This window comes from Felis catus, chromosome B1, assembly GCF_018350175.1.
Source record: "Felis catus isolate Fca126 chromosome B1, F.catus_Fca126_mat1.0, whole genome shotgun sequence".
Taxonomy (NCBI): Eukaryota; Metazoa; Chordata; class Mammalia; order Carnivora; family Felidae; genus Felis; species Felis catus.
In genome coordinates, this window is record NC_058371.1 from 69868617 (window position 1) to 69885004 (window position 16388).

Consider the following 16388-nt stretch of genomic DNA (forward strand, 5'->3'; position numbering starts at 1 on the left):
TTATTAAATCTTGGGAGACTATTGTGTATGGAAAGGAGCACTTACCTCTTCTTTTGCTTTTTTATCATTCAATTTATTAAGCTTGTAAATCATTAGGCAACTTTCCTATAAATTTATATGCTACTTACATTTCTAATGAATATAAATATACATTCATAAATCCAGTATTCTAACCATTTAAAAGTTGTTTACCCAGCCAGCCCTGAATGTCAATAAAAATAACAATCTGATATGAGATCTTTTCAATATTTCAACTCTTAAGACAAATTAAATATACACAGAATAGCTCAATTATTACATATCTTATTGTTATACTGACACTTAAATCACTATATAGATATTGATACCTGGATTTATGGGCTTAAAAATTTGCATTTGCATTCATATCCTTGGATAGCCTAATCTTAACAATGTACCCCAAATAATATTCTTTCAAGCCAAGATATCAGGTTCTGATTTATTAACGACTTGTTCTTGGTCTGAAAATAAGGCCTGTTTTTACCCCAAGGGGATTCAATTCCAAGTCTATACTAGTTGGTATGGCTCCCTGTTTTAGTACAAGTTCATGTGCAATTTCACAGACTTTCTAAACTGATTCCTTTTCTTTCACCTCCTCTTTTTATTCCCTTATCCATTGAGTTTGGGCTACAGATACCTCATATAATTATTTGCTTCACCATATCTTGTTAATACCTCATTATAATTATTAGAACCATACGGAGATTTCCCTTCTAAGACAGCTGAGTCTGCACCTTCCACATCCTCTTACAGACATTCGATTGCACTACGGTCCTGCAATCCACCATTAAAACCTATTTCTAACTGATTGTTTTGTAGGGCCATTTCTGCTGACCACTCTTCTTGTTTATAATACAGTTCTTGGTTTTCTGGTTCAGCTGGGCTCACTCATCATTCCTTTTGTCTACCATCCCCCGTCACACAGATAACAAATAATAAATATCTTTGATCACACATATTCTTAATAAAAACAAATAAAATCTTGAGATCAGCACACTCAGATATGTCAATGAAGCAACATGAGTTTGCTCCTTGATGAGTCACAAATGGCACCAGATTGAGTTGTCGCACAAAGAAAACTTTTATTTGCAACAAATAAAGAGATTACGGGGAGTGGCTTCCAAAGCCAAGAATCCCTGAGACAGAGTGAATGGGTTCCTTCGGTTTAGGGTTAGAATGAGTATTTAGATAGGGATGCCTTGTCATCCTATGTAGAGGTAAGCATAAAGTTGCACCTTAAAGAAAAATGCCAGTCCTCACATTGTATGTTATGTAAATGAGGCTGAGGCTCCTCCCTGGGCAGAGATTTTAGCATAATAAAGTAAAGGTAGTTGTTGGTCCTTTCAAAGGTCACTCCATGGTACAGCTGCACAGGCGCTAGTCGGGGGCTTAGCTCAAAAGGTCTGGGTGGTCTGGGCTGGTGGCAGGTCTTGTGAGGGCAGTCACCATCACCTGAGGGATGATTTCAGTTTCATTTGCCTGAGTTACGATGTAAGCCAAAAAGAAGAGTTTGAGGAAAAATGTTAGACAAAGATTAGTGAGTACAAGCAGGCAGGAAGTAAATGTCAGGTGTTGGGGTCTAGCTGGTGACAAATTCAGTCACATATTAAAAGTAACGTAAACACATGTATTACATTTACCCTTCTTTTGCAAACAACTACCTTAATTTACATTTATGTAGTTTTTCCCCGTTTGGAGTTTGTTTATGAACTGAACTTTTTCCATTGTTAAGTGTTTCTCAGTCTAAGCCCTGTAGTTTTTAAAAAAATTTATGTTTATGTATTTATTTTGAGAGAGAGAGAGAGAGAGAGAGAGAGAGAGCCAGTAAGCAGGGGAGGGACAGAGAGAGAGAGAGAGAGAGAATCCCAAGCAGGCTTCACACTGACGGCGTAGAGCCTGATGTGGGGCTCAAACCCATGAATCATAAGATCATGACGTGAGCATAATCAAGAGTCAGATGCTTAATGGACTGAGCCACCCGGGCACCCCTCAGTCTAAGCACTATTGACATTTGAAATTGTAAAATTTTTTGTGGGGAGCTATTCTGTGCATTGTGGGTGTTTAGGAATACCCCTGTCTTTACTCATCAGAAGCCAGTTCCACGACCCCTCGTGGTAACAGCCAAAAAGTCTTCAGTCAATTAAAATGTCTCTTGGGTGGCAAATTGTTACTGGGTAAGAACCCTTGTAATTAACTATAATTTTTTTGATCCTCAATATATCAGAATATAACAAATAGTGGCCCTTTTATTTGGCTCCATTGTTCTTTTACCATCATCGCGGGCAGTTTTGAAACTACACCCACTTTAAGGAAACAAGAAGATTTTCTATCTTCATAATTCCTTCCCCTACTTCTTTAGGGAGTCTCAGATCTGAGAGTTAAAGTATGCATCACCTTTTGGGAGTTAATAAGTTGAATCCTATTCAGCAATGCCATTTGGATGATGGCTAAGGTAAAAAATAAATTTAAAGTCATAACTCCATAAAGATGTTTAAAAAACAGTATTTTTTTCAGATTCTCCCCATTTTAAGATTATAATGCAAGCAATATAACCATAGTTATGATTCCATATTACTTGCCATATTCATATATCCATATTTTTTTCTTTCATATTATTGGTATAAGGGTAGAATGTCAAGTTTATAAAACATATTCTGACAGATTTAAAGTTATATTATTGTCAGATTCAAAGTTTGGGGTGGATTCAGACTTGCTTGATAAATTGTGGGTCCTTTAAAGAAGTCAGAGAGAGGATAAGACTCCTGAGTTTACAAACACTAGGGGACAAACAGGATTCTGGGCAGAAGGGGGAAGAGTGAATAACAAGGCCTGTGTTGTAGAGGACCTGATGGCTCCTCGTTTGAGAACATGAGGTAGAGTTTAGCCATAGTCCCTGAATCTATGTCTCTCAAACACCCAATTCCCCAAATGCTCGTGAGAGTCTTCATTTTGAGGAGATAGTTGTGTTATAGAAGATGGATTGGGTCATTAGGATCTCAGCAGCTCCATTTTGGTAACTCCTAAATAGTTTGGAGAAGCAGAACAAATTTATCTTAAGGCCCAAGAAGGAGAAATTTACTGGAATTTAGCGTTTCAAATGAGATCTATACGTGGCAGCTACATTTCCTGGAAGCCCAGGAATCACAGGCAGGGAAGAAAAGCCCCACACGTTCACATTCAGACACCAGCTATGATTATAGATGTTAAGACCCTCCTTTCCTTCAGAAACTACTGCAGGAAATAACAGGAATATCCATCAAAGGAAAACCAGGCTCCATGCTCACTGAGGAGGTGACTAAGAACAATGGAATCTGAAGCACTCTTAAAGAGACCTATGTACCATATGCTGAGGAATCTTCAATTCATATTCCACTTGTTGGAGTGTTTTCATCATTATGACATCATTTGATTCTCTCTACTAACTCAAGAAACAGGAAAGAATACATAATGTTACTCCTATTTTACAGGTAAGGACATAAGGCAGACAGTTAGCTTTCTTTAGATAATACAGCTTGTAAATTATATATCTTGAGTGAAAATCTAGGTTTTGTTGATGCTTAAGGTAGTGTTTGTCCCCATTATTTAAATGGTTTATGATCTTGGAGAAGTTACTTTGCAACTCTATGCCTCAATCCCTGTTTGGTATTACAGGCATTATAATAATAGTTATAAACCCTAGATGGTGAAAACAATCTAATGAAATTTTATGTATGTGTGTGTGTGTGTGTGTGTGTGTGTGTTTGAGTGCGTGTATGATGCTTAACTTAGCACAGTGCCTATCTTGCAATCAGTTAGCAATAATCATCATAGTAAGACCACATAATAAAGAAACAGATTCATTTAGAGCACACAGAAAAATGAGTCTTTGCTAAAGCTGTGTATCCTAATGATAGCTAACATTTATTGTTTAAAATATGCCAGGGATTTTCAAGAGCTTTATGATAGTCAATTAGGTCTTTTCATTGGTAGAACAAACTTTGAAATTAAGATTATTTTAATATCCACAGTACAGTTGATGAAATGAGATAGGGAGTGGCTCATCTGATGTAGCTTGCCCAAGATTAGTGGTGAGGCTGGAAGTCAAACCCAGGTGAGCTAGTCAAAGCTCACGAACTTGACTTGTTTGGTATGAACATGTATACACCATTTTCGACTAAAGTATACAGCTTCAGACAATTAGATAAATAATCATATTTGTTTATATTTTGATCTATGGACTGTAGTTATAACAGTTATTTATGTATACTTTAGAGGCATAAATCTTGAAAAATTCATGGACCAGAATGATATTCAATACTTCCTCTTAGCTTCTAATCAATTATTAGTACTTACTTATAATGTTTCCTCATCCTAGTCAATGATACCTTTAACAAATGGCGATATATGTAAAACTATTACAACTTTTCATTATATCATACCTGGTCAAATTCTAGGACTACACTTCTTAGGTATGCAACATTGTAATCTAGGTGTTTTTCCACATTCATCAATATTTTTGTAAGCTAAAGTCATGTTTAAATTGACAGCAGGAACACATTGGATTAGAAAATTTATTCACCAAAGGGCAGTTAAAATTTAAGGGCTAATTATAGAGAATATTTTTTTTAAATGTGTGATTATATACAGTGATGATTAAAATAACAATTCCATATGGTGCCCATGGAAATAGTCTCCATTGTTTTATGTCTCTTTCTTTTTAGAACTAGCTGTTGAAATACATGTTTGCTTTTCCCCAATCATAAGAATTGCTGAACACTCTAAAAGCACCAGACCTGAGGCCAAGGTCCACTTCGTCTTGGTACAGGAAGAGCTGCATTCCATCTGTTCTGGCCTCGAGGAAGCTTGCACAAATCTATCTTCCCTTTGCATGTCTTATGAAACTCCATGACCCTTTATGAAATCTAATAGAGGAATTCCATTTCCACCGGTGGAGGAGTGTCCATCAATAGCTTGCTGATCAGTGGCTTTCCCCTGAAGGAAGCAGAGAGAAACAGCCAGATGAGAAAATGGGCATACGACATATAGGTTCTGAAAACAGTCCAATTATGCCACATCTTGTGTACTTTGTTTTAAATGATGGTGGTGATGATAAGAAAAGGGGGTAAAAGGAGGTACAGAGATATGTTTAAGCTGATTATTGAACTTATATTGCTTATTCAATGGGAATGTTTAAGAATCTGTTTTTGAGTGATGCTAAATTTGATTTAGAAGCATTAGGTCACATATAAACCTTGAAAATAGCCTACGAGTTGTTACTCCTGAAGATTTAAAATTAAATATGAATGACCCATGGTAATAAGGTCAGTTAATCTATGGCAAAGGAGGCAAAACTATATAATGGGAATAAAGGTGATCTCTTCAACAAATGGTGTTAGGAAAACTGGATAGCTACATGGAAAAAATAAAAGCTGGACCACTTTCTTCCACACAAATATAAACTCAAAATGGATTTAAGATCTAAATCTGAGACCTGAAACCATAAACATAGGCAGTAATCTCTTCGACATTAGCTGCAGAAATGTTTTTCTAGATATGTCTCCTTTGGCAAGGGAAACAAAAGTGAAATTAAACTATTAGGACTACACCAAAATAAAAAGGTTTTGCACTGTGAAAGAATAAATAATAAATAAATAATAAATAAATAAACAAACAAATAAAACAAAAAGCCCACCAAATGGGAGAAGATATTTGTAAGTAATGTGTCTGATAAGAGGTTAATATCCAACATATACAAAGAACTTATACAACTCAACACCAAAACAAAAACAAAAACAAATAACCCAATTAAAAATGGGCAGAAGACATGAACAGACAGTTTTTTTCCAAAAGAAGACATACAGATTGCTAACAGACACATAAAAAAGATGTTCAACATCACTTATTAGCAGGGAAATGCAAATTTGAACTACAGTGAGGTATCACTTCACAGCTGTCAGAATGACTAAAATCAAAACATAAGAAAGGACGAGTGATGGTGAAGATGTGGAGACAAAGGAACCCTCATGCACTGTTAGTAGGAATACAAAATGGTACAGCCACCATGTAAAATAATGGAAAATAGTATGGAGGTTCCTCAAAAAATTAAAAATAGAATTACCATATGATCCTGTAATTCTACTGCCAGGTATTTACCCTAAGAAAACAAAACACCAATTCAAAAAAATGTCTGCACCCCTATATTTATTGCAGCATTTTTTACAATAGCCAAGATATGGAAACAACCCTGGTGTCCATCGATAGATGAACACATAAAGAAGGTGTGATATATATATATATATATATATATATATATATATATATATACATACATACAATGGGATATTCTGCAGCCATAGAAAAGAATGAGACCTTGCTATCTGCAACAACATGGCTGGATCTAGACGGTATAAAGCTAAGTATAATAAGTCAGTCAGAGAAAGACAAATACCATATGATTTCACTCATGTGTGGAATTTAAGAAAACAAAAGAATATAAAAAGAGATGAACTAAAAACCGATTATTAAATACAGAGAATAAACTGGTGGTTGACAGAAAGGAGGGGGATGGGTGAAACAGGTGAGGGGGATTAAAGGTACACTTATCACGATGAGCACTGAGTAATGCATAAACTTGTTGAATCATTATATTGTACACCTGAAACCAACAGGACACTGAATGTTAATTACATTTGAATTAAAATAAATAAATAAAAATTAAAAAAAATAAACTTACGTATGAATGTTGCCTTCATGCCTTGGCAACCCTACAAACAGCATGTGCTTAGAACATAATGAGCAGTATCAACTCGTTTTATTGGGAAAAACAATGTTCTTTCTGTAAATTTAACTCATAGTCCAGATACAAGATTCCATGAGTCTAGGGGCACCTGGGTGGATCAGCCGGTTAAGCATCTGATTTCGGCAGGTCATGATCTTATGGTTTGTGAGTTCCAGCCCTGCACTGGGCTGTGCTGACAGTTCAGAGCCTGGAGCCTGCTTCAGATTCTGTGTCCCTCTCTCTCTGCCCCGCCCCGGCTTGCGCTGTGTCTATCTCTCCCCAAAATAAATAAAACATTTTAAAAAAATCCCATGAGTCTAAAATTGGCTGACAGAGACACTTTTTTTAAACCACATTCTCTGTCTGAAACCACTTCTGTATGGGGTGGCCATGGCAAAGCTTGATTCAGTGACAGGGCAGTATGCATTGCTGAATGGCTCCTTTTCTGAATTTTCACCAGTGAGGGAAGCTCATTCTACTCTGTTTTGCATTTATCTATCACATCTAGATACCCTATTCTACTACCCCACCCCTCCCCCAAGAGAAGGGCATCTCTAGACCAAAGAGAATTATTTTCTGTCTATAAAGAATGTACAATGAGGTAGAAATACAAAATGCAGATGGTATTTTACTATGGCATTTGGAAAAATCTGTTAACTATGTTGACTTTTATCACATTCCTGTGAGCCTGGAAAACAGTGAAGGGGAAGAAATCCTCCACATTTTGGGGTTCTGGAGTACAGCTTAACTGCAAGAAACACTCTTCTCTAGATAACTTGGGTAAGACTCATGCATGCTCTTTGTTTACCTATGACATGACCAGACACAGACTCTCCAGATTCCTATTCTCTGCCTCATAAATGATTTGATGAATTGTTATCCCCACCGATCCTTTGGAACCAAATGCTTATTAACCAAATTTTGGTCAAGCTTCTCTTCTTGCCCCAGGTTCCTAGCTTTTGAGCCACTCTCAGCCTGGGCCATCTTACATCCCTTCTTCAGAGCTCACCTGGGTATAGACTGAGTTCAGGGTAAATAGGGTAAAGCATTCCTTTTTTTTTTTTTTTTAAGATTTTATTCAGTAATCTCTATACCCCACATGGGGCTAGATTTTGTAACCCCAAGGTCAAAAGTCACATGCCCTATGAGGGAGCTGGTTGGGTGCCCCCAGGGTAAAGCATTCTTTATTCCTCCATCCTATCATACAAGCCCTTCATCCAAACTGCCCACACCCTGCTCTTTCTAGCTATATTCACTTCTCTCTGTAAGGGAAATGCCCTTTTTGACTCACTCCTAAGACGTTTGTTGATCTAAGGTTAGCACTTTCTACTGTAATAGCGCCTTTTCTCACCTTACAACTATCCCCTTGAATAAAGACTCTACTAAGTCTGAATTTGTTCTTTATTTGACATTTATTTAATGATTACTTCCTAAAACACGTTAGACACCAGTGATTTATTTATTGTATTTTTTAAAGAAAAAGTCCTAATTTGCTGCAACTGAATATAAAGGGCTTTATGAGAACATTTATGTTTTGTTAAATTCCTCATTTTTCAGCCTGGCAGGACTTTTTAAAGAGTGAATTAGATGAATGTTTTAATGTATTGCAGTCATTTCCTTAGCTTTTAGCTAATGACCTCATCTGGACAAAGTAGATATTTCCATTTCTTATCAGTAATAATTAGAAATATAACTGGTGTTGTCTCATACCCCCTGAAAATTCTCGAGGAGACTTCAATGACTTCAAAGGAGATGACTTTGTGGAAGTGATAAGGAATGGAATGAAGAAATTTAAAAGTAATGTCTTTGATTCCATAGTGACATGATTGTTTTTAGAGTTCCTCTAATATATAAACCTCTATAGAATTACAAGTAATGCGGAAAAAAAAAATGGCCACTTTATAGGAAGAAAATTAGATCTTTCCAATTCAGAGGAAAAAGAAAAAAAAAAAAAAACACAACCATAACCACAAGCAAACAAACAAACTAAAATCCCCAAAGCTAAAGCAGCTACATTAAATCTGCAGGGGTAGTATAGTGGGTGTATGGAACTCAAACCTTATTTTAGTTAATAGTTTTGTTTTCCTACACATTGAAACCTTTTATAAGACATTCTACACAAACTTAAAACCACTCAGTGGATCTTCATCTTCAATCTTTGCCCTTCTTGTGAAAGTAGACAGGAGAGCCATCTTCATAAAAATTAACATATCAATAAAGAAACGTTAAGGGGCTTGGCTTCTCAGAAACTCTGTTATACTAATCAGCACAGACTGTAAAAGCATATTGTTTTATCATTTTTAAAAGACTCTAAACTACATTTTGGTTATCACATCCTTAATTTTGATGGGTCCTGTGGCATATGGCAGTGTTTCTCATGTAAACTTGACCCCGACCCTCCTGAATCAGGAACTTTTTTGGTGTGTCCCAATGATCCCTATTTTCAACAACCTTCATAGATTATTCTTCTGCAGTCAGTGAACGACAGAACATGACAGCATCAATAAAAGAGAGGTAAAGAAACATGTAGTCTGCTTTGCATAGAATCTAAGGAAATGTATAGATCTTCTCTCCAAAGCAATGCACACAGGAAGCTACACGTCATTTTGCCAATAAAATTCTAGGACATTCAGAAATGTCTTCAAGAGAGAGGCTAACATACAGTTTCTTAACAAAAGATTATTTGTTCCAAAGTTAAAAGCACCTCATTTACTTTATCCAATAGTCATTCTATTGATGAGGAAACTATAGCCAAGAGTGTTAATATTTGTGATTAACGTCACACATACAGACTACTTACATTTTCAGGTTTCAACAATTTAAAAATCAAATTTAACTAGGTTCTAGGCAGGCACAAAAGTGATTTTCAAATAATTTAGTGTAAGATAACCATTTTCCCCAATGTATACGTAAAAATCACAGTCAGTAAATTTAGTTTGTGGATTCAATTTGAGAATAAATTAACTTTTTCCCTAGACATCATTCTTATTTATAGAGCTACTTACTATTGACTTTGAAAACATTAAAATGAATTCTGCTAGTTACATTTCATTTTAGTCTCAATAAAAATGCATTGACTCATATTGATGAAATGTATTGGGTGTGGTAGAAATGAATCCACCATGGTAAATTCAGTTTTCTGTTATTAGAAAGCAAAATGGAAATTTTAATTCCAGGCATTTCTTTATAATCATACTTTTTGTGTCCCATCATCCTTAATTAACCATTCCTCTAAATTTCCTCTCTTTAAGAAATTCATCTTATGAAATGTATTTGCACTTTAAGATATATATTGGTAAATATCCTCCTAGTCATGTTAATGAGAGTTAGTTCTAAAACTTTAGAAGTAAGAAAGAATGTAATCACTTGTCTAAATGAGGAGAATATATGAACAGATACAGAATAATTTTTGAAGGGGGAAGGTCAATGTGGGGCACATCAATGAATTACAGAAAGCACCAGAGAGTTTCTAAAATGAAGGGAGAAACAGAAATAGGGAGAGAGGGCAAATTGAACAAACACAATACAGAACAAAGTAGACATCTCAGTCCTGCACTGCAGTTTCTTCTATCATTATTGGGTTAGGAGATCCTCTTATGCCTACATTTCCCATAAATTACTTTAAATTATGTTCCAAATTTAAATTATGCTAAATATTGGTAGTAACTGTGTACACCTGTGCTTCACTGTTGGATGTTCCTACTCTGATGTACTTTATAAGCATTTACAGCTTTAATGAGGCTGTTTATTTGTAATTGGTCCCTATAGGAATCTGCTGCTGTATTTCATCAATTTGAGTTATTTTCAGTTTTTCTCTGGAGACATCATTTGAAATAAAATACCTGAACTTACATACAAAGAAATATATGACATTTTTAAATGACAAATAAATGACCATGCTCTAATCCTGCCTTCAGAATTTCACACTTAATATTTCCCACACCACTGCTGTTTTCCTTACCTGGCCACTTGCACTCAATTTTCCATAACAAAAGAGAGCATCAGCTCTAAGTAAGAAGATTTAAATTGATAACTTCTCCTTAACTTCCTTTGCACTTCATCTTGGGCAAGTCAATTTCTGTGCACGTCGGTTCATGTATCTGTTAAATAGAAAAAAAGTTAGATCTTCTAACCTCATGTGGCTATTGCAGACGTGCAATGAGATAAGGAGGTTAACAGAGCTTTGTGTTTTGGAGATGAAAATACATATTCTGAAATCCAAGCATATTTTGGGTTTTCAAGGGTGTTCAATGTTTCTTACCCTTTTTTTTTGAAAGCACAAGTGTTCTTGTTTAATCGATAAAAGCTTTGGATTCTGATTTTTTTGTCTTTGTTTTCTCTTTTGTGTTCACACTGATGAACACAAGTTCTTTCGGTCCAATGACCAGATTTTCACCTGCGAGCTTCTATTATTGGATGTTCTGTAATATAGTTCTTTCAAGTGTCTGTTTTGATTATTTATTTCCTTAGCTTACCCTTTTTAGATAATAATAGTTTTTAACCTCATCATTGTGGTCTTAGATTTTTGAATTTGTTTTCTATTTTCTTGTCTTTATATATTCCTCTGATCATTCCATTATGTTTTCTTACAAAATGAACTCCTTATTTCATTTCTTTGTTTTTCTTGCTAAATTTCTTTCTTTCTTTTATTTCTCTTTCTTTACCATCAACCCCCCGCCCCCCACTTTCTTATTAGCTATGGTCTTTATCATTGATACCATGTTGCTGTGATGTATCACTTGTCATTTGTTCAAATTCAAGGTGGTCAGCCCTTCTACTTATTGTATCTTGAAAGCCATTTTTCTTACATCAACTCCCTACTTATCTGGGACTGTTGGTCTTCCCTCTGAGCTCCAGTTAGAGGAGTATTTTATCCTGTTTTTTCAGTTTGGGCATGTGGAGGAATCTCAGTTTGGTCTTCTGTTCTTTCTTCTATGTACCTCTAATGGGATCTTACTCCTCAGTCTATTTCTTATCCTCTTGTATATAAGCTCAACAATGACAGAAAATAAATCTGTATTCCTTTTATAACTTAGTTAGTAGAATTCTGTGGATTCTCTATGTGACCCCACATAGAGATATCTAGTTATAAAGACAAGGAAAATTAGCATTGTGCTTGCATGTTTTTTGGTGATGTATTCAATTATTTCATACTCTCCTCTAAGCACCATGGTGACATATTTCACAAGGGGAGCTGTTCTGGTATTGGTGGGTGTCTGGTAAGTAATACACTTTGGTATCATGAAATATAAACTAGGTGAAAGCTGAATGCAAAGGTAAGGAATTGAGAAGAATATCTTCTCTTTTATAATTGGGAAGGGTGAATTATTAGGGCCTCATCTCAGACTGAAGGAGAAACCAAGCTTTCATTTATTAATCTGACTTACATGGAAACAAAATAATCTGAATTAAATATGTAAAAACAATGCATACAATTTAAGATCCCAAAAGATCCCTCTTTTTGGCATCTGGAAACTATTTACACTCCACCTTTGATATACAGTATCTTTTAAGGTCAGTTGAGTCAAGCTCTCTAATATTTAAAGTAAATGGTAAAAGAAAATTGCTAATATCTCAGCATGGAATGGTGACAAGGTATAGTGCTTGTATTTACCTTTCAGACATGATTAGACACCTTTACTGTATTCTTTGCAATCTACATCTTCTTTTGATTTACTAAGAAATATTGATTTGATTCCATAAGAGAAAAATGTCATTTATTCAAAACAAAACTTCCATGCAGGTTTTTTTTTAAGTGTCAGGTTGACAAGTGCTATAAAATAATAACCTTCTCATCTATTATACATTCTCCCTCTTTCTCTGCATAACAATAGATGGATGTGATGAGGGGAGGGGTTGAATCCAGAGCAGATGTGTTTAACATTGTTCTCTGAAGAATGACTGTATAGTCAATAACACTTTAGTCTCCAAAAATATGATTGAAGAGAGGCAGCATTTTACCTAGAGGGCAAATGAGAAACAAGAATGATTCTCAAGTGATTTTTTTTATACTTAGATGAATCCTTTAATACTCTCTACCAAATCCACTTAGTGATAAAATCCCTGTAACAGCACTTGATTGTGTGCAATATTTCAACCTGAGATTTTTTTAATATACTATAATGCATACATGGAGTGTGGCTCATGTCTGTGGGTGATAGCTGAACATAAAGGCTGCCTCCATGGTAGATAATAACATTTATGACAGGAAGAATATTGAAAATGGAAAAAATATATTTTAACAATACTTTCAAGTACCCAAAATACTGAAGAAAACGGCTTTGGGAGATATTTTTGTTGTTGTTATCCAGATTTCACTGTCATTGTCAGCCAATTTCTTACATGCAGATATAAACTTTATTAAACTTCCTTTTTCTCTAAGAGTATGAAAAAATACATATATTTTGCCTATTTATATATTAATCATAGAAATATTTTTCTTTATAATAAAAATAATGTATTTCATTATACTTTTGAGGAAAAGAGACCTTATGAGAATAATTTTGTGGAATATTTGAAGAAATGGCACATTAGGAAATAATAATTCAATAGTTCTTAAAAGTATTTTCTTGTGCAAGTCTAGATAGAGGCTGTTTGAGTGAATATGTATTCATGTGAATCAACTGTTTTTCTATAGGAGGAAGATAGAATCAGGATGCTTGTCGGTGGTCTAAGGGAAACGTCTCAGGTGTGTTCCTCCCTACTTCCTTAAGAAAATGGACCATTAGAAATAGGATTCATAAGATTCTATACCTATACCTGCTTCCTTTCTCCACAGCTCCAAGAAGTAGGAATCTATCTATCTATTTTCTATCTATCATCTATTTATCTATCTATCTATCCATCCATCTACTTATAATGATAATCTGGAAATTGTATGTTTAAAGTCCTTCCCTTGATATCAATGTAGTTTGTAACTACTGCTCAGATTTTGTTATCAGCAGCATCTTCAATTTGTTCATTTGGGAATTCTATTATTATTCTAAGTGAAAGATTTTCATTATGTTGAGAGATCTAGTATCTCATGTTTTACATTATCATCAGAAGTTCATTATGGGACTAGAGTCTAGATAACATTAATTCTAATGGCCTAGAAAAAAGTTTGGGAGTTTAAGGCAATATAAATAGGAAGTTATTTTAGAAAATTATATATATATATATATATGTGTGTATATATATATATATGAAATATATATATATATATATATGAGGTGATCATATTTAATCTTTAAAAATTTTATCCTCATCGTTCTGAAATTATTAACAACATATAAAATGCTTATTATGTGCCAGGCACTGTTTCAAGTGGTTTACAATTGGTACCTCACTTAATCTTTATGACAATCAGATGAGAGATGTAGTCTTATTTTTTAAATGTTTATTTATTTATTTTGAGAGGGGGTGGGGAGTAGGAGAGGTGCAGAGACAGGGAGAGAGACAGAATCCCAAGCAGATTCTGCTCTGTCAGTGCAGAACCCGATGGAGGACTCAGTCCACCGAATCGTAAAACCATAACCTGAGGGGAAACCAAGTGTCAGACACTTAACTGACCGAGCCACCCAGGCACCCCGAGACAAATATTACTGATTGCTTTCCAATTCAATCCAGTGAAGACATGCAGGTGGAGAGAAGTTAAGTTACTTGCTTGGATAGCATGGATAGCTCCAGAAAGCAGAGGGTGAGAAACAGGCTTGTATGCACATAGTTTATGAAGGAAACAAACTTAAAAAGCAAGAATAAAGAATGAGGAGAATAAATAAAATAACCCTCTAACCTTACTTATATCTTGTAGACCTCAGATATGATCCTAAATGTACTGTTTCTGTTGTATCATGGATTGTGTAGCACCACTCAACTATACGATTTCGTGATTCAGACAATAACTGACTCAAGATGAGCACAGAATTATCTATTCTCTCATGATAAAGAACATTAGCATTCCAGTCTTCTGCCACAGAAGGATGATGGCTTCCATCAGAACCCTAGGGCTCTGCAATAACACTTGTTGGTAATTTCCAGAGATTCCACGCAGCGTCCGTATTCACCAGAGCTACATCTAACATTATCAGATCTGCTGGGTCATATGACTGGCATGGCTGAGTAGATATCTTTTTAGCCTGGGACCTGCTACAGAGGCATTTCTTATTCTTGGCCTCACTTAATTTTTTTAAATTTATTTATTTTTATCTTTTTTGAATGTTTATTTTATTATTGAGTGAGAGAGAGAGAGAGAGAGAGCAGGGGAGGGGCAGAAAGAGAAGGAGACACAGAATCTGAAGCAGGCTCCAGTCTCTGAGCTGTCAGCACAGAGCCCATTGTGGGGCTCAAACTCACGAACCGTGAGATCATGATCTTAGCCAAAGTCAGACACTTAACCAACTGAGTCACCCACCCACCACCCACCACTGAGGTCCCTTTTGGCCTCACTTAAAATTGATAACCCTTCAAATGCCCTGAGAATAGGTTGGAGAGTTTTTCTCCAGCTCAGTACATACGGCTTCAAAATTCCATTGAGACCTACCAAGTGCTATACCACTTTGTGATTTATTGATAGGGGAATATGGTGCAACAACTTGTCTTTTAGCTAAGATAGGCTATCCTGGCTTGCCTTAGACCAGCGAATTCCTAAAAAATTTTACATATGTGACAGCTCCTGAATCTTCATATTTCCCCTTTTATTTCCAGCACGCCTGTGTTTTAAAAGTATTCAGAGTACTTGCTACTTCCTACTTGTCTGGTCAGTTTTGCATAATGCTGTAATATTATGAACAAATGTGGTCTTTAGAAGAATGTTAAGGCTGTAGGATAGCTATATATAAGTAGTTGGCTATTTCTTTCCTATGCCATTTAGTATAAAACAAAATATTATTTTATTTAAAAAAAGGGTTTTTTTTTGTTTCATTGTTTTGTTTTGTTTATAATTAGGTGATTCTCTTCCAATGAATTATAAATTCATCGAGCACAAAATAACATAAACATTTTATTCTTACATATAGTCACAAATATTATTAAAACATTTTGCTTATAGTTGACATAGAGATGGTGAATTGATTTGAATAAAAACTAGCTTAGTGATTATGAAGATAATAATTGAAATATATAACCTGGGGAAGTGTTAAATTGAATTAAGGAAAAAAATAGGAAAATACATGCACCAAAAGAGAGACAAAAAGAGGAATTAAAAAAATATTTTTAATATGCTTGTAATGTGTTGACCTCCTGTGCTTTGTCTAGGATAAAGTCAGCAACGTGACACTCTTGCTTAAGGAGCAAATGCCATTAGTGACATTCAGAAGTAAGCTGAGGATATTTAGGCATGGCTGTCTTCATTCTTCAATAATTTTGTGTTAGCACCAGAAAAATACAAGGCATCATTTTCGAGTGTATTTTTATCCAATTATATGGCTTTGCCATGGAAACAGCATAATTGAATTAAATGTTTTTTAAAAAAAATAAAGAAAATAAACATCCTGAGGTTATTTTCATATAAAATATTCAGTATTTCCTCTTTATTTCAACAGCTGCTGCAGTTATTAAAAGACCAACTCCATTTCCATTGCTATATGTTCACGAAATCCTTTCTTACATTCCAAATTCATATTCTGGAATTGGC

General features: G+C 35.1%; 1 long non-coding RNA gene across 2 annotated transcripts; it reads left to right on the top strand.

Moving 5' to 3' along the window:
• Positions 1-3381: 3381 nt before the first annotated feature.
• Positions 3382-16267, top strand: LOC109499408. Of its 2 annotated transcripts, none has more exons than XR_006596624.1 (3): positions 3382-3485; positions 13413-13463; positions 16010-16267. It is a non-coding gene; the product is annotated as an uncharacterized LOC109499408 (long non-coding RNA). The 2 variants fall into 2 exon arrangements; XR_002156683.3 differs by lacking the exon at positions 3382-3485 and adding an exon at positions 6341-7555.
• The last annotated feature ends 121 nt before the right edge of the window (positions 16268-16388 follow it).